The sequence below is a fragment of the Lissotriton helveticus genome, chromosome 3_2 (genome assembly GCF_964261635.1).
Source record: "Lissotriton helveticus chromosome 3_2, aLisHel1.1, whole genome shotgun sequence".
NCBI lineage: Eukaryota > Metazoa > Chordata > Amphibia > Caudata > Salamandridae > Lissotriton > Lissotriton helveticus.
Genome location: NC_136062.1, coordinates 257906712 through 257926133, shown reverse-complemented (window position 1 = coordinate 257926133; position 19422 = coordinate 257906712). Strand labels below are relative to the sequence as shown.

General features: G+C 46.2%; 1 long non-coding RNA gene across 1 annotated transcript in view; it reads left to right on the top strand.

The window, feature by feature from the left end:
* Positions 1–3990: 3990 nt before the first annotated feature.
* Positions 3991–19422, top strand: part of LOC144826287 (uncharacterized) — a 195781-nt gene continuing 180349 nt past the window's right edge. The window contains exon 1 of the long non-coding RNA XR_013609761.1: positions 3991–4039. This is a non-coding gene — a long non-coding RNA (uncharacterized LOC144826287). The remainder of the gene's footprint in view (positions 4040–19422) is intronic.

The following is a 19422-nucleotide window of genomic DNA, read 5'->3' as shown; positions in this document are numbered from 1 at the left end:
CTTCAGGTCCAGATGGCATTCAAAGGTTCACAATGTAGTGAGACATTGTACGAGATAATAGCAGATATCCACACAAATAATTTGGTGCATGCATAAATTTTGAAAAAGGGCTTTCTGGCAAAAAAAATCTACAACATCATGGCACATCGATACTAATTGTGAACCTTCTCATGCGATCATAAAGATATTGCATTGCTCATTAAGTACACTGGCGAAATATTGTACAAACAACTATTTAAAGGTAAGGAAGAAAAATAGGAATCCTGTTAAAACAATGAAAACATTTAAAAAATGATGCTTCTGAAAAATAAGTAGTAAAAAGCATCAATCGGTCAGCCATTATCCCTGTGTCTGTTACATTATGAAACAGAAATACCGGGCCTGATAGAAGAATCATTTACTGCATGTTTAGGTTTTTACAGTTTAATCAGTCAAGTTGCTCAAGTGATTAGTTTTACATAAAAGTCAATGAAGTGGAAAATGTTCCTGTCAGTTTGTGCAGAATGGAATAATGCACTAAATCAGTTTTTTCAGTGCTCACCTTGATCAAAGGCAGCCTTTGGAAAATGGTTCAACAAATCTACAAATCCATAAGAATGCTCTCTGTCTGTCTTTACTGGATTAGGTTTGCTTGTTGAATATGGAATTTAAAGCACATAGGTACCGTGCATGGCATTGGTATCAACGAAAATGGAAATGTTTATAACATTACACCAGATATTGAATAATTAAATGAGCCAGGGTACTGCCCCTCAATTTTTGGGAGATGGGCCAACGTTCTGCCATAGCAAGACCTCACATATCAAATGTTTTGCACCAAGAAAGCCCTAAACGTACTTCTTACAAACACCATAACTACTGAGGGCTTTAGGTAAAATGTGTAATCCTGTCAAGAACACTGCACACAGACCTGTGTATGTAAAACCAAAAGCCAAATGAACCCTAACCTACCCCCTTAAATTAACCTCCACAAAGATAAAGGTGTCTTAAATGTGGTTTAACTTTGTCCATTTGGTTTTATTAGCTTGAATACATATGACCAGGCTATATGGGACTTTTTCTTTGGAAAACATTTTTGGGGATTCCTTGGTGTTCTTTGGATTAATTAGTATGAATTTTAGATTAATTAATTTGATGGAATTTCGATTTAGGAACATTAAGTTGGCTTCTGATTGTGGGCTTTGATTCCAGTAAGTAAGTGTAAGAAATCTGCCTAAACTTTACCTGGACTTCTACAACATTTGTTCTAAAAGATCCTGACAGAGGCAAGGCAAAGACTTACTTTAAGTATAATTTTCCCAACTTGTAGCAGCATGAGCTCATAAGGTATTCTAAGGAGGATGAATGCATCAAAGAAACAAATTGAGTACAATGCAAAAAATAAGGAAAATCGGGTGCAAATAAGTTTGTAAAAATGTTAAACATGCCTTCACTAATTGATAATAGGAAAATAACAAAATTAGACTTGACTGGTCATCATTACATTCAATGCCCACAACTGACTTAATGAAAAGTCAGTAGGGCTTCATTTAAATACATGAGGAAAGCAAAATGTCAGAAAACAGTCTAAGATCCAGTGCATAATGAGTCGGCCATAACCGAATGAACCAGGTGACTTGGCTTTAGTTGGTCTCATATCTTAAGAAGCTTATTGCGATTCTGAAACATTTACTTCGCACGGAAATCATGTATGCAGCAGCTCAAAGAGCTGAAAGGGTTGACAAGGTAGACCTCCGTGAGGCAGATTAAAAAGCATAGAAAGCCTCAGAGTGGAAAAGTCACCCATTTAGGCTGCAGAATTCACAGTGATCAAATGCAAGCTGGGATTTCTCTCTGTTATTTGTCCTAAATTCAAGAAAGTGAAGCTCAGGATTTTCCAGTGTAGGACAACTCAAAAATGAGCCCAGAGAGCATTCCACAGCACCATGTAAGCTAAGATGTAAACTACGCTGGAAAACCTTTGTGATGAAGAATAAACTCACAAGTTTCATTAAAATCACAGCTTTCTCATGTGGCTTCTCCATTCCTCCTCTACCACCAGTATTCTCCTAGCATTTTGCCTGATTTGGTCACAGCTGGAATGGATACACAGGTAATCATGGTGGCGGGGCTGGTAGCTTTTCAGTTTTGGTTTGTGACAATGTCGGCATTTGTTGTTGTTATGTTTTTTTTTTAAGTTTCTCAACACTGTGTATTGAGGGTTTATTTGTGCACAGAAAAATAAAATCAAACATGCATTTGCTATTAGTCAGGTCTCTTTATGAGTTATATAATACCACATGTATATATATAGCAAGGGGGCACAGGGTATACACCTTATCCCAGTATCTCAACCCATTGATGGGACAACATGAAGACGTTCATTGGCCACTGGTTTACAATCCACATTAGCTTGTCGTTTCTTGGCTCCTTTCATGCAGAGAGTAGTCCCATCAATGTACAAGGCCACATGTGCAGGAATCCACCCATCCATCAGTCCCACCTACCCACACAGGCCCATGATCCTACCTACCTAGTCCCATTCATCCAATCACCCTGTTCTATATTTCTGTTACGGATTGTATCTGCAAAAACAATACACAATTTGAGATGGCAGTGTTTCACAAAGATATCTGTTTCAGATCATAGCCTGTGCCGGTAATGAAGCATTATATCGTGAAGGAAAAAATACCACAAATCAAACAAATGTAAAAAATCTTACTATGTAAAGTATTATGACATCATGTAAAGACAGCATAAACTGACAGGAATAAACTGCAGGACTTCAAGTTTGGTAGACATGCAGGCAGTGTGTTATAGGGTACATGCCAGCAGCCGACAATGTATTTAGATACATGTTTGCTGTCAGCATACAAATGTAGAACTATGTCTTGTCAATCAGAGGGATATTCATAACATGCATGAAGAGATGAGAGTAATTGGGGCGAAGATGGAGGGGTAGTGAAGAGAATTTGATGAGACAATCTGGACATATTGAACACAGCGCTCCACATGAATATAGACTATTTGTGAGTCTGGCTTCACAGCACGGCTGCCAGCAGAATTTATTGTCATCAAGTCTTTAAAACATGAATCTAGGTGGCTACAGCCCCACCCAGAGAACTATTTTCCTTGTATCTCATGCTATTGGTTATAAGGTGTATACTTCTATCGCCAAAGGAGTGCTTTGTTTTCAGGAGTTACCAGGGACATCATCTTGGAAAGAAGGCATAAGCCTCGATATGATAAAGAAAGGTTTACTTGAAGAACATGATAAAAAGGTATCTGCATGCACAATTGCACTTGTGAGGACTAACTTTTAAACACAGTTGAGTTTTGTTTTTCATTCATTTTCGTACAAATGTCTTAACAACTTCTGCCACATCATGTTTTGCATGTATGTGCCTTTTTAAACCAAACTTAGGTATGCACTAAGGTCAGATCAGACTACCAGAGGTATCCCACTGACAAGCCAGCATCAACATGCTGCAATTTCTTTCAGCTATTCACTAATCCTGCTGACACTCAAAAGAAGTTAATAGATCTCTGAAAAGAGCACTTGGATGTCCATACTTTATTGTACGGACAACAGATACGCCTTGCGTCAAGGATAAGAGAAACACCTGACTTCTATTAAAGTAGGCGTATTCAAAAATGAGGTGCTGCACACACAGTCCTATGTGAGATACAGATGAAACTGCAGTACTGAAACCAGGAAATATTGGGGGGAAGATTGGGACCATGCAGTTGTGAGAGTGTTGGATCTCTACAGTTGCTCTATACTTCACATATACCTATAGCTGAAAGCATAGCCACATTCATTTATTGGCCCGTAATTACACAAAATGTGCCCAGTAGTAGAGTCTGGATTAAAACAAATTTCTAAATTTTAAATTTAAACACATTAAAAAATCCATTCTTCCTTGCAATTGTTTTCAGTTTCCACAATCTTCTCGCAAGAAATGCGCATGCGTGGGCGCGCACGCATGCTCAGTTTTCACAAGGATTAGCGAGACGGCGAGGAAGAGCAGGAGGGCAGCCCGGCGACGCCGCAGTACAGGTAAGTGGTTATAAATTAATTTTTACTATTAATGTTTAATTGCTTGTTATAATAGGGGGGTGGAGGCGGGTGGCGCAGAATAGCAGAAATTATGTGCAACTCCGTGAACCTAAACGTAGCCCCGCCACGCACACTACGCCCGGAGTTAGCCTGTAAATGTCATCGACCTTGTCCATCTCAATCTTTTTATTCTCACTGTAGGTGTTTTTCCCTCCTGCTTACACTGGATATTCTTCGTTTGCCAATAAAACTTGAGATCGGATTCCTCTGTTGTCTAATCATGTCTTGTCTATTATCTTGTGAAGGAGGTAGTTATTCTTTTGTTGAAAAAAAGTAATTTAATTAGCTTTTCAGATTGCACATACATGTTCTTCACATGTAACATATTTTAAAAGAAGTCAAAAGTCTATTATACACAAATACCAAGTGTCTGTGCATGGTGTTAAAAGAAAAAACACTGCAATGAATGCCACTCATTCCTTTCTAGGGGAAATAATATATACCAGCTCTAGTAACACTAATATGCAGACACTGACTGCGCAAGGTAAATTTAAGTAAAATTAACCTAAATAAGAATCATTTATATAGAACAGTGGCAATCCTGCCACTTTGGATGTGCTCTTGCTCTAAAGTAGCAACGCACTACACCCATGGTGCACAGGATCAGTACATAAAATACCGTACAAGCCTTTTCTTGCTAACCAGTTTCTTTCTGTTAAAAGAATATCCCATTACATTTAGGATTAAGTAGATTTTTTTGCTCACAAGATACATATGTTGTTCTTCAAGGATAATCCTAGACCAGTTCACTCAGGGTCTTAATACGAGTTTGAAGGGCATATAATGAGGCCTGAATTATCGATCAAAGCAGGTGCCTACTTCTCCCAAACTTGGGGCATTGCAAGTGGAAGTCGCCGAAGCGGGGAATAAGCCACGGGAACTGTCGTGCTGTATGATGCACGTGCGCAGGGCCGCGGGTGCTGCGCATAACATACGGACCCGGGACACACTTTGCCGGTCCGCGTGGTCCGAACTAACTCCGGGTCACGCCTCCTTTATTTTTATAGGATGCGCGGTGCGACGCTGCACGCCCGCGTATGCGCACGTCTGCGTGCTGCCTCCGCTAGACTGCTAACCCGCAGTCTACGGACATTACATTCCTTTTAACCTTTATTTGAAAACAAACAATAACTATCACATTAGGGTCATTAGGCAGAGTTCTACTGATAAAGTAAGTAGAAGGCCGGGCGGCCTGTTACCAGTCCGGTGGCTGATCACCCTGACCTCAGTCCACAGCAAAGTCCGCCAGTCGTGAAGATGGGGCTGGATTCCTTCTCAATCCATAGCCTGCTGCTTCTCCGCGGAACAAGGTTCTCCGCGGGGCCTCTTGTTGGGGCGTGCCAGCAAGTCTGGGCGTTGTAGGAAGGTGGGGGCTGCTGGTTGTTGGTGTCCCCGTGGCCAGGGGACCTGATGATGGACTGTTCACTGGGGTTCCATGTTCGCTCTCTGACGGACTGTTATGTCCTTCCGGTGAACAGGGTACTTCTTGGTCTTGCTCTTGGCAGGGGTGATTCTCTGGTTGAAGGGCGGCTTTCTTGAAGAAAGATATGTTCCGCGTGACAGTTTCTCCACACCTTTGAGCTGTGACCACGGTCCGGCGCGTGACTGTCCACGGCCTCGGTTCGAATGGGAGCCTGAACTTGCTCCCGGGGTATCTGTCTTTCACGTAGACTTGATCTCTTTCCTGAATGGACGGTTCTTTGGCCTTGCGTCGGAAGCTAGCATAGTCATTTGATCGCCTTCTGTTGTCCAGAGTCCGTCGGGGGTTTATCTGGTTAGGAGTCCATGTGTGATGGTTGGGGAGCGTGTCTCGGACTATCCTTCCCATTGCTGACGGACCGGGTGCAGCTTCAGTGGTACGATGGGGCGTGAGCCGGTACTCTCTCAGGAATGTGTAGAGAGCCCTTTCCAACGAGGCTTCTTCCGCGTGGGCGATCCGGATGACTTTATTGAGGGTGCGCATAAACCTGTCAACCTCCCCATTGGCTTGAGGCCACCGGGGGATCACCTTTCGGTGTTGAATTCCCCACTCCTTGAGGTACTCTGCGAACTCTTGTCCCTGGAATGGTGGTCCATTGTCGGTCTTGACTCGCTCAAAGATGCCGTGGGTGGCGATAATCTTCTCAAACTTTGCTATGACTTCTTTTGCGGTGAGTGTCGTTACTATTTCTACCTCCGGATATTTGGTGAAATCATCGATTATGACGAGCATATATCTTCCGTCTGGAAGGTGCCCAAAGTCCGCACTGACTTGTTCCCAAGGCCTCTGTGGGTTGTCCTCGGTGATCACTGGGGGCGGGCATTCAGGTTGCCCCGCCGCTTGGCACCATTGGCATTCCTTAACAGTTTGTTCTACTCGGGTGTCCATGTCCGGAAACCATACTTTCGCACGGAGTCTGCTCTAGGTCTTCACCACCCCTTGGTGTCCGCGGTGTGCCAGCTCAATTGCTTGTTGGGTTAGGCTCGTGGGCATCACGATCTGTGGTCCCCTCAGGAGGCACCCGTGGCTATCCGCAGACAGTTCCTCGCGGACTCTTGTGAGGGTTTCCAGGGCACTCTTTGCCTGGGGTGTTCTCTTGCCTAGTGATGCTAGGAGGGCTTTCCACTCGTTGTCCTGTACTGCGTGTATTACTAGTTGGAGGACTTCATCATTTCGAGTTGCCTCGATGATCATGTCCATGCTCATGGGTAGGGGTCTTGACCTCTCCAGTACTACCTGTACGTATTCCTCCGTCTCTTCAGCATCTTCCTTCTCTTTGTTTGTAGCTGCCCGGGGATGCCTCGAGAGGTAGTCTGCTGGGTTCGTGGCTCCCGGCTTGAATTCCAGCTGGTAGTCGTACTCCTGGAGTTGCAGGATCCATTTCTCTATCCTGGGCGGAGGTTTGGAGACAGAACCCCGGAATAGAGGAATTAGCGGTTTGTGATCTGTGGAGACGGTGAATGGGTGTCCATATACGTATACATGAAAATGCCGACAGGCCCAATATATAGCAATCGCCTCTCTCTCGATCTGGGAGTACCGCTGTTCAGTCTCTGTCAGTGATCGGCTGGCGTAGGCAATGGGTGCCCAGTCTTCCTCTCCTTGGCGCTGTGTCAACACTGCTCCCAGGCCGTACGGGCTTGCATCCACGGCTATGTTGGTCGGTTTCGCCGGGTCGAAGTACGACAGGGTCATATCCGCCGACAGTGCTGCCTTAGTGTTTTGGAATGCAGCATTTTTCTCCTCTCCCCACTGCCAGGTGGTGGTGGACTTGGTGAGTTCCCGTAGGGGTCTGGTGAGGTTAGACAGGTCTGGGATGAACCTCCCGCAGAAATTGACCATACCAAGGAAGCTCCGTACTTCTGATATGTTCGTCGGCGCTGGGGTTGCTTGCACGTCTTTCACTTTGTCCGGGTCTGGGGAGATTCCTTGGTCGGAGAATGTGTATCCAAAGAAACTGATCTTGTTTTGGAGGAATTGACACTTCTCGCGGTGTAGCGTGAGGCCCGATTCTTTGATTCTCTGTAGCACGCCTCTCAGTCTTTGGTGATGTTCTACGACGGTGTTCACATAGATCAGCAGGTCATCGCTGACGTTTAGGACTCCTGGGAGCCCGCTCAGCACTTCTCTGATGGTGCTTTGGAAGACTTCAGCGGCGCTCAAGATCCCAAAATTAAGTCGTCGGTACCGTCGGAGACCCACATGGGTGGAGAAAGTGGTAATGTACCGGGAGTCCGGGTGCAGGGGCAGCTGATGGTAACCAGACCGGAGATTCATTTTGGAGAACCACTTCGCTCCATTCAGTTCTCCTAGGATGTCGTCGATGGTGGGCGTCAAATGTCGTTCCCTTTTTACTGCTGCGTTGGGCAGGCGCATGTCGACGCAGATGTGTACTTGTCCCAGCTGTTTGGGTTTTCGCGCCACCACTATTGGCGATACCCACGGGGTGGGCCCGCTGACTTTCTCAATGACGCCCTGTCGCTCAAGAGCTTCGAGTTCCTGTTCCACTTTCTTTCTCAGGTGGAACGCTATTCTTCGGTGCCGGAGGGCTACCGGTTGGATGGATGGATCAATGTGGAGGGCCACCTCTTTGCCTTTTAGACACCCGATGCCTTGGAACGTGTCTTCAAATTCTTCGAGAATGGTGTCCAACTCCTCTTCCAGCACGGCCATTGCGAATGATATCAGCTGCAGATCTTCGGCAGCCTGTCCACTGAGGAGCATGCCGCTGCCTTCCTTGGTTACGTAGACTGTGGAGGATATTTTCCGGTCCTGGTGTTGTATTTCCGTTCGGAAACAACCGATTAGAGGAATCGGGGTCTTTTGTCCGTACGCGAAGACTCGGATCTTTGCTGTCTTCAAAGCTGGCTTGTCCCGCAGTTGGTTGTAGACGTTAGCCGCCATGAGTTCAATCGAGGCTCCCGTGTCGATCGTAGCCCTCACTTCTTGGTTGTGTATTCTGATGCGGCACTTCGGGAGGCGTCTCTTTTTCCGCAGAGGCTGGTCGATGGCGAATACGTAGTGGACTGGGTAGTCATTGGAATCATCATCCATATCTTCACTGTCTGGGCTTTCTCTGATGGCGTGGGCTGCTTCAGGTTTCTGCTTGGATGACCTGCAGACCGATGCAAAATGGTTCAGTCGCCCACATGAGCCGCATTTCCTCCCTCGCGCTGGACACTCTTGGGCGCGATGGGGCGTGCCTCCGCAGTATCCACATTCCTTTCGGCGCTCTTGCGGTTTTCTCCCTCCAAATTGGCGTTGTTTAGGTCGGACAATGTTGATTTGTTCGGCCGTGTTCACCTGCCCCGCTTTGACTGGTCTATGGAGTGCCGCTTCCATGTGTGACGCTCTCGCCTGGGACAGTTCTTTGGATCGGCCTAGTTTCAAAATGTCCGCCAACGGTTTCCCGTCTTCTTGGAGGATCTTTACCCTCAGGTTGGAGGAGTAGCAACCTTGTATTATCTGGCCATGTATCTCTTCTTGCTCGTCGCGGAAACCGCATGTGCTAGCGAGTTCCTTGAGCCTGCCGTGGAATGCGTCAAGAGATTCGTCGGCTTCTTGTCGTGCTTGTCTGAAGATAAACCGCTCGTAATCCTTGCTGGCCATTGGTTCAAAATGCGCGTTGAGCGCGTTGAGGAGCGTGACGTAGGTGTGTGGAGTGGCCTCCACCATGGTCTTGTAGATTCTGTGTATGTCTTTCCCACCAAGATGAAGAAGAAGCGCCCTGCGCTTTTCTCTCGCCATTCCAGCACCTTCGAAGTAAAATTGCAAGCGCTCTGTCCAGTCTTTCCATCGTGGCGCCAGGGATGCCGGTGTGCCGTCGACCAGAAACGGTTCGATGGGGGGAATTGCCTCCATTTTCAGCACGTGGGGCTGTCCTGTGCCACGACAGGGGTTCGGGGCTGTGGCGCTGGTTGCGGAGACGCGCTGACTCCCCTCTCCAAGAGGTCGCTTCAATGACCCAGGGTACGATCAGGCCGGTGAGGGCTGGGTCATGGATCGGGCGGTGCACACCCAGTAATGTGTGGAGGGGTGTGGGGGCTTCTAAAGCCAGTCGGGGTCGGCGCTCGCCCTTACCCTGTCTGGCGTGATGATGGCGTAGCCTATGTCTTCCCCCTTTTTCCTGCTGGGAGCCACATTTGCCGTCCCTCTGGTGAATCCAGGCGCCTCTCCGGGGGTGGCCGGTGTGCTGCGCCATCGAGCGTGGACACCCGCAATCGGGGCGGGCCGTTCAGATCAGGCCCACAGCATCCTGGGCCTCCAGCGTCGGGCGCGCACCAGCGCGATGTCGAAGGGCAAGTGGGAGTGGCAGGTGGGGCATAGCATGGGTCCCTTCAGACCCTCGTCGCCATTGTCGTGCTGTATGATGCACGTGCGCAGGGCCGCGGGCGCTGCGCATAACATACAGACCTGGGACACACTTTGCCGGTCCACGTGGTCCGAACTAACTCCGGGCCACGCCTCCTTTATTTTTATAGGATACGCGGGGTAACGCTGCACGCCCGCGTATGCGCACCTCTGCGTGCTGGCTCCGCTAGACTGCTAACCCGCAGTCTACGGACATTACAGGAACCGGTAAATAAAGGACAGGTCATGCGTGATGTTCTAGGGACCTCATGGGCTTACCCTTCCACATTCACACAACCTCCGAGCGTTATACACTGAACTCACTAGCAAGGAAATGCTGAAAGTGCACTCGGAACGTCGACGCCACTTAGCAAAAGGCTTTGCGTCTCTAGTGGACACTCTGCGCATAGACGGCTGAAGGCAAGATCACAAACTAGAGCTTCCTTGACGCCACAAAACTCTCCTGATGTTTGGAAAGGCCGGTGGTTATGCTGGTATTGACATAACCTGCGTAGGCCATCCTCAGGAGGTAATTAGACAGTTTGTTGTTGCAGCGAGGATCTTTTTACCAGCCCTGATGAAAACATTGCAATTTATATAGCTTAAAGTATTGCTTCAGTGATGCCCTTGGAGGAGCATAAACTTATGTTTTTTGTTGCACATCTGAATATTAATAAGCCATATTTTCACGCTGCATGTATTATATTGAAGATATGTCCTTAGTGAGTATCAGTGCAAACTAAATAATGCAAATGAATGTTTATTTACCATATAGTTTGAAAAGCAAACATGAAAGTATACAGATTCAGAGAACGTGTCCTCACAAAACCTAAGGTGGTTGTCGATATTAAAGGGAATTAATTTGTACCAAAAGGCAAGTTACAAAAATTACATTTACAATAATTATGTTACAGTTCCAAGGATGTCTGAGTTCCCTCCATATCACAGATATTCTGAAGAAATTAGCTTTTCAGTCTAGAACTAGAAGTAAAGTATTTGTTCCAATGTGTATTACATAATTCTACTCCGTGATAGTGTATTAAAGATATCTATTTTATCACACTGACATCAGCGCCCGGTAGAGTGATGAAGCAGAGCAGGGATAGACGGTGTTTCTGTTTTCTCTTTTATCCCACTGCTCTTTCCTCTGTTGTCAACCAACATATTACTGTTCTGCATTAGGAGAAGTGCAGAATAGTGAGGGCCTGATTATAACATTGGTGGTGCAGGATCTGGGTGCCACAATGCCGCAGGGTGGTCCATTGGCGTTCCCCTTGCGCTGCCTTTCAAAAAGGCAACCCAATGGAAAGGCCGTTCCTGCACGACATGGACTCTTAAGTTCATGCTGTGCATGAATAGGGGGTGAATGCACACAGGGGTGCACAACATGTTCCCCCCTGCATGTATCCACAGGCCCAGAAGAACAAGGGGGCCCTGTAGTGCCCCCTTTGTTTCCTGCCCACCTCAGTTTGTATGATGGGCCCACCACTGTAAAAAGTGAGACGGGGAAGAAACTTGTAGTATGCTCGATGGTGCTGCAGCGTCACCACCAAGAATATTGCGACCTCAGTACCACCGCGCCACCATTGGGAATCGCGGATCCCCAGCAGTTGTAGCAGTCTTGTCACGGTCGACCACTGAACTTGTAATGCGGCAGTCGGACCACTGGTGCTGCGGTCCACAACCGCCACCACTCCTCCACCACAGGTTTGGCAGACCCATGGACCGCAAAATTCGTAGTCACGCCCTTAATCGCTCCTGCTGTATGCAATAAATAGGTTAGTACAACCTGACACATTACCACCTGCTCTGAGCAGGTATTAAACATGAATGGATTTTGCGATGCAGGTCATAGAGTTTGAGGGTGGCGAGGGTAGGGTAGGTTTCTGGGCTGCTTGGAGAAGAATTGCCTCCTTCCTCGCTGCTGTGGGAGGAGGCCTGGAAACCCAGTGGACACGACCAGGTGGGATCACGCACCTGGAAAGACCAAGATGATTATTTCCACATCTGGTGCTCCTGTGTTCAGCAACACTTGGGAATACTGCTAAGTGGGGCACTCAACAAGGGCCACAAAAGTCTAAAAACCTTACACAGCTTCTCAACTTTGAATGCATTAAGTCTTCCTATGTGCTAGTGGGTGTAGCCACGAAATGCTTAACATGTAATGTTATTACCATTCACGAAATGTCTGTGCTTAAAATCTCAAAGGAGCTCTATTTAATAGAACATTTACTTCCACATTATTGTGCTTGGTGCGCTCATAAGGACTCTCTTTTACAACTAATGTTACTATAATAATGTCAGCACTGTCAAAACATTCCAGTTGAAAGCTACTTATTTAGATGTGTATCTTAGCGTGCATCAAAAATACATGTATGCTGATACTACAGTGTAAACTTATTGCCGATAATGCAGCATTATATCGTGTAGGAAAAAATACCACAAATCACAAAAGTGAAAAAAATCTTACCATGTAAAGTATTATGACATCATGTAAAGGCAGCATAAACTGACAGGAATAAACTGCAGGCCTTCAGGTTTGGTTGACATGCAGGCAGTGTGTTATGGGGTACATGCCAGCAGCCCACAATGTATTTAGATACATCTGTTTGCTGTCAGCATACAAATACAGAACTATGTCTTGTCAATCAGAGGGACATTCATAACATGCATGTAAGAGATAAGAGTAATTGGGGCGAAGATGGAGGGGTAGTGAAGAGAATTTGATGAGACAATCTGGACATATTGAACACAGCGCTCTACATGAATATAGACTATTTGTGAGTCTGGCTTGACAGCACGGCTGCCAGCAGAATGTATTGTCATCAAGTCTTTAAAACATGCATCTAGGTGGCTACAGCCCCACCCAGAGAACTATTATTTTTGCATCTCATGCTGTTGGTTATAAAGTGTATTCTTCTATCGCTAAAGGAGTGCTTTGTTTTCAGGAGTTACAAGGGACAACATCTTGAAAAGAAGGCATATAGCCTCGATATAATAAAGAAAGGTTTACTTGAATTTCATGATAAAAAGGTATCTGCATGCATAATTGCACTTGTGAGGACTACCTTTTTTAACAAAGTTGAGTTTTGTTTTTTCATTCATTTTCTTACAAATGTCTTAACAACTTCTGCCACATCATGTTTTGCTTTTATGTGCCTTTTTAAACCAACCTTAGGTATGCACTTAGGTGGCTTGCTTTCCACATTAATATTAGCCTACTTTGCCCTTTCTCCACGCGAACCCTTCCAGTTTTTTAGTGTAGGGTTCATCCTCATCCATGCCTCTGTTGAACAACAGCACTAAGGTTGACACACATGGGTGCAGTTTGAATGTATTATATGCGAAGGACGTTCCCTCCTATTGCACCAGCTGAGAGACTTCTGTGTAAACTCTTGCTGTTCACCACTTGTACATTCTACTTTATTTAGTAGAAATGTGGGCAAAAAACGATGGCCATGGGATGCAGCCAAAGTCATTACTAGTGGCTGAGATTAGTTTAGACATTTCACTTGTCACTTTTTTTTTTCTCAATTGAAGATGGGCATCTATGGCATAACCTAGGCACTCTTGCCCTCTTCCTCCTCTCCCCAATCCTCTTGTCTTTGTTGGTCTCCTCTGTGGAACCTTCAAGAGAAGGCTATTTAGAATGTTGAGTTTGTGACGTTTTTACAGAGCTACCCTGGCTAGCTGAAGATGTCTAATGTTTCTACTTGAATCAAGCTTTTGGACTTACCTGCTGCACCCATCTTACTTCACATCTATTCTTTCCATCCATGGGGAGTGTGGTGTGTTTGTGTGTCCTCCATTATAAGAAGCAGCATTTTGGTGTGTGTGTGTGTTTTCCTTCCATTAGAAAAAAGCTGAATTGTGCACCATTGGTATAACAAGAATTCAGAGAACGAGGATCTCCAATGCAGATGTAATTTCTAAAAAATAGGGTGGGTGACGTGGCGAGCAAACTACCGATGGATTAAACCCAGATCTGCGACTGAGGGGGAGTGTTTCAAAAGTTTCAATACTTGTTAAGGGTAACTTGTGCCCTCATTTGTCACGTATTGATTACGACAATGCATTATATATTGGTCTTCCCGGATACCAGCTATAAAAGTTGCAAACTATCCAAAACACTGCAGCAAGAGTGCTGTAAGGCATCCTGGGTAGATCAAGTACAAAGCAACATCTCCGGGATTTGCATTGGCTCCCTGTGGTTCAACACGTTTTGTTCAAGGCCCTCACCCTGGCCCCCGGGGCCCTATACAAATCTGGGCCACCATATCTTAGAAGACGCTTTGACTTCTAAGCTCCTCGAAGACATCTACGATCAGCAGCACAATGCCTGTCAGTCATCCCCTGATTTGGCCTTGCTCGAATGGTGGGTAGCTCTCTTTCTTTCAAGGCGGCCAAAGCTTGGAACTCCCTCCCATATGAACTGCGAAACACTCAAGATCTCAGGCTGTTTAAGAAGCAGTTAAAGACCTTGCTTTTTAACTAATGTACAGCTCCTCCTAATGCCTTTTGTCTTGTCTACTGTAGTTGGCTCTTGCGCCGGGACACACTCGAGTATCTGTACGCGCTAAAAGACTGCAACGCATCCAAAACGCCTCCGCCCAACTCATCCTGGACATCCCTCGACGCAGCCACATCTCCGGCCACCTGAGGAACCTGCACTGGCTCCCCGTCAACAAGAGGATCACGTTCAGGCTCCTCACCCACGCACACAAGTCTCTCCACAACCTGGGCCCCAAGTACCTCAACGACCGCCTGACCTTCCACACGCCCATCCGCCAGCTACGGTCCGCTGGCCTCGCCCTCGCAGCCGTACCACGCATCGGAAGAGCCACCGCCGGAGGCAGCTCCTTCTCCTACCTGGCGGCCAAGACATGGAACTCCCTCCCCATCCACCTTCGGCTGACCCAGGACCACCTCGCCTTCAGAAGACAACTCAAGACCTGGCTGTTCGAGCAGTAGCGACCCCCTTCCCCCAAGCGCCTTGAGACCCTTCCGGGTGAGTAGAGTGCTATACAAGTGTTATGATTGATTGATTGATTGATTGATATAAGTGCTGTATAACATAACATGACATAACATAACATAACTTGTGATGTCCAAAAAATATAACTGCCACAAAATCAGACCTGTGTAAAATTTGTGGTAGTTTCCCCAAAAAACAGAATTGATTTGCTGGTTGAACATGGTTTGCTTGAAGGTGAGAAGTTGTGTTGATCCAAAGATAGAGAGAATAGGGTTTGTGGCACACATTCAGAGGACTGGCTTATAAGGCAATCAGGCGGTGCCGACGCCTGGTCTGAAAGGTCAGTGTGTGGACCATTTTTTTGACTGTTTATAGGAATGCTTTATGGTCTTCTGGGCCGGGTTTTACTGTTGATTTCCTTGATATTTAAACAAACATTGCCTGCAACAAGCTCAAATGCATACAGTCTTCCACAGCTTGCAAAACACTTACACAGCCTGTCTTTACAAGTTAGAAACTGTCTCAAGCCCTCAATTTGAAAACAAGGGTCACCTTTTTAGCTATTTAATTAACTAATGAGGGCTACTTTTACTTTGGTGCCATGGCCTATTTTCTATCCCAGTCTGACCCTGCCAGAAGGACCTCCCTATTCTGTGTTGTAAAATACCTTCAACATTGTTCTAAACTGTTTGCCGCTAACCTTGTTTACAGATGAGAATAGGTTCTGTTTTTCCCATAACTCATTTTGAAAAATGACAGCTTTATCCAAGCAGCCTAGTCGCCTGAAACAAATAAATTGCTGGACCCACTTATGTTAGAGTGCTCCTGCTAATTTAAGCATACATCCTGACTTGCCTCAGGCAGACGAAATCCTTTCTTAAATTAGAACCAAATGAATCTATTTACGTGACAGACATTTTTTCTGCTAAGGGTGAGGTGGAATTTGCAAAGCTCGGCCAAACACTGCACAATAAAGGTATCCTTCACATAGCAGGAATGTCTGGATCGAATTCTGTTATCAGTAGAAGGCCTGGTGCAGAAGTCACAGAGACATAGGAGTAACCTAGGAGTGAACCAGCCAAGAGAGCTGAAGAGGAAAGTTTGGCTTCAGTGAGGGGGTCATAGAAACCCAGAAGTCATTGAGGAGGCACCGGTTAGAGGAGCTTTGAGGATGGGCAGAGGCCACAGAAACACAGATGTCCATGGGGGGGGGAACCAGCCAGGAGCCTTCAGAAGAAGGGCTGACTCACTGCAGAGGTCCTAGAAGCACAGAATAGTTTAGCAAAACGGTGGTCCCTAGACATATAATAACAATCGTTTGATAATCGATGAGCTGTGTTAGTACGGTCCATGAATACAGTCAACGTTTCAGTCACTTAAGGAGATACCGAGATCATAAATCAGGACTCATAGAGATATGGAGCCCGAGAATAAGTTAAAAAAATTCAACAATAGAGATGAACCCGTTCTCAACTGTGAAAGGTGAAAACAATACTCTATATGTCACCTAGTATTACAAGCCTAATGGGAAGAACGACTTGTTAGAATATTCCACTTTCCATCCTCTCTCATTGTGTGACTCCCTTCTATACAGCCAATTTCTAAGGATTCGTCACAATTGTAACTGCAAGACTTATTTTTACAGGGAAACACAAATACTATCTCACGAACTGATATCTCGAGGTTACTCTAGACGCCTGGTTAAACGCTCCTAGAAACGGACATGGCATTGCCCTGGGTCACCTTGCTTAAGCCACAGCTTCGAGATTAAACACCAAATCAATTAGTATGTGTGACTTATTTTTCTCCTGTTTCAAATTTCGTTTCTAAATGCATCAAAAGGCACTGGAGAGTGTTGGCAGTAGGGGACCTTGCTTTGGAGTTACCCATTTTTCGTACAAGAGAAAACAATTTGAGAGTTCAGCTTCTACGGACAGCGTTGTCGCAGTATACAACACCACCCATCATGGCTGAACATTGGGGCATCCCATCTATAACTGGTCATTTTAGATGTGGCTAGTGCAGTGTATGCCCACTTTAGATTGAGCCCAATATATCTGTGCACAGTAACACTAGAGTGTCCCTAAAAGTATTCTGTAATTGCAATGCTAGTAATGTCATATGTGCCATTCCGTGCCCATGCATTAAACTCTACACTGGAAAGACTACTGAGAAAATTAAAATATGCCCCCATGGTAGAACATTTAATTGAACAGGGTCACTTCGAGAATGACTTGAGACGGTAAGTCATTAGTGTTCTCAAGATTCCTGAGGGAGCTGGAAATGTGGATCCACTACTTAACAAAGAGGAACTGAAATGGATCCTGTGGGTGGACACTATGAGGGCTGGTTTGAAGAGACTAAAGGTTGGAATAATTTAATATAAACTAGTTCTCTTGGAACAATTATGTTTATGCCACGTTTTCAACTGACTAAATTATCATTTATCCCCATGGGTATTTGATCAGGACATCCCCAAAGACTGCACTTAGTGGGTATTTTCCTGATACTTATGGACATTTACGTTGTATGTATGTATTTGAAGATTCTTAATATGGATTTGTTATTCCAGTAAACATACACTTTGAAATTAGTAATGTCCTCATTGTCTCTCTTTATTGGTAATTTCTTTTTTCCTTTCCCTAACATGTGCTCACTTCTCCATTCTACTAGAGCGGTCTCTTTACTGATCTTTTTCCATCGTTTTGTTCCCATGTCCTCTATGAATCTGTATACTTCTCTTGTTAGTGTCCTTCCCTGTGAGCACACTAGCACAGTATCTTTTGGACACATGTCCTAGGGTGTCACCACTCACCCAGGTCCCATTTACAGACCACAATACGGGTGCATTTTTGCAAGGTGCCCCACAGGTAATTTTATATGCCTTCTGTACACAACACTCTACGTGCTTTTATCTGTTTCAGGGGGATATTCACAAGGACTCAACTCCGATTTATCCTGACCTTAACGCATCAAAAGTGGAGATAGATTTAACACCCCATTCATAAGCTGGTGCAAACTGCAGACATCGGCTGTATTCCTGCGATAACTGCTCCAAAATGTATCTCCACGTTGAACACCACCGACTAACCCTAATGAGATGCAGAGTAGGCATTCTCGTGCAAAAACACACGAAAAAACCACACACTACTTTCACAACGAACTGGCAGATCTGAGATACGAAACAAAAACAGGCGAAAAGCCGCGGTAGCAATAGGGATTTAACAAATGCCTTCTGCTGGTGCTAAGCAGGACAACTACCCATAGCACGAAAGGGAGCCCAGCCAAGTGCCACAAAGCTGAAGAACCACAGATGCCATGGAGACAATGATCATGCAGCTCCAAAACCCATGAGGGCCACAACATCCCCTACCACCACCCCCAATCCCCCTGGCCCCAGACATACACATACTGTGCACAACACAAGAGCAACAACAAACGCATGATGATGTACAGTGCCAATATAAATATACATGTGTGGTCAGAAGAACGAGAAACAGTCGCACAGCACTGAAGTAACAACCAAAAACTTTATTGAAACACAACACAAAACAGCAATGAGAGAGAGGGGAGGGAGAGAGGGAAAGGAAGGGAGAGAGAGAGAGAGAGAGAGGAAAAGGAAGGGAGAGAGAGTGAGACATCGCATCCCCTGCGTACACAGGCCCCACTGTTCACCTGCTGCCACCGGTGTGTTCATCAGTAGGCATACCACGTGCCCGTGCGAGCTCCAGACCCCGGTCATGCCACCATGGCATGGTCCACAGCATGCAGGCCTGCCCCGTGGCCCAGCAGGTCCCACACATGATGCTGAGTCCCGAGTCATCAATGGTGGAGACCACATCAGTGCACACGTCTTCATCGCAGGCTGCACACCCGCTCAGCGATTATGTGTGCCACTAACCCTGTGCAACACCAGTCAGCGCCACGTGGTGGTAGGCCCGTGTCAGCCACAAGGCCTCGGGTGCCACTAAACCTGTGCAACGCCAGCCAGCGCCACGTGGTGGTAGGCCTGTGTCGACCACAAGGCCACGGGTGCCACCAACCCTGTGTGCAGGAAATCATGGGCCCTTTATGTTTGAGCACCGGGGAGCGTCCGTCATCCAGCCACCACTGGCAGAGGGGAATGTGACATTGTCGGCCCCTTATGTTTGCGGGGTCACATGGCCTATGACGCCTGTGCCGGATGGGTGCGGTGTGTGTGCAGACCTGCCCTCAGGGAGTGGTCGTGACATGCTGACAACTAGACCAGTGACCTGTACACCACCAGCGAATACGCCTGCGACAGGTAGTTATGTGGGCCCCCCTCGGAGCGTAAGCAGAGTGGTCTGGCCTGCCGTACACCCAACCAGCGCAGGGCTTGCAACAATGACTCGGGGGCTCAGTCCATGTCCGGACAAGGAAGTGACTAATTTGTGTGTCCCTGTTGAAGTATCCACGGCAAATGGAACACAATAGGCAATGTAGCACACGGTGACTGGCATCTGAGTAGATGAGCATCATTGACGTAAGGGAAATCAC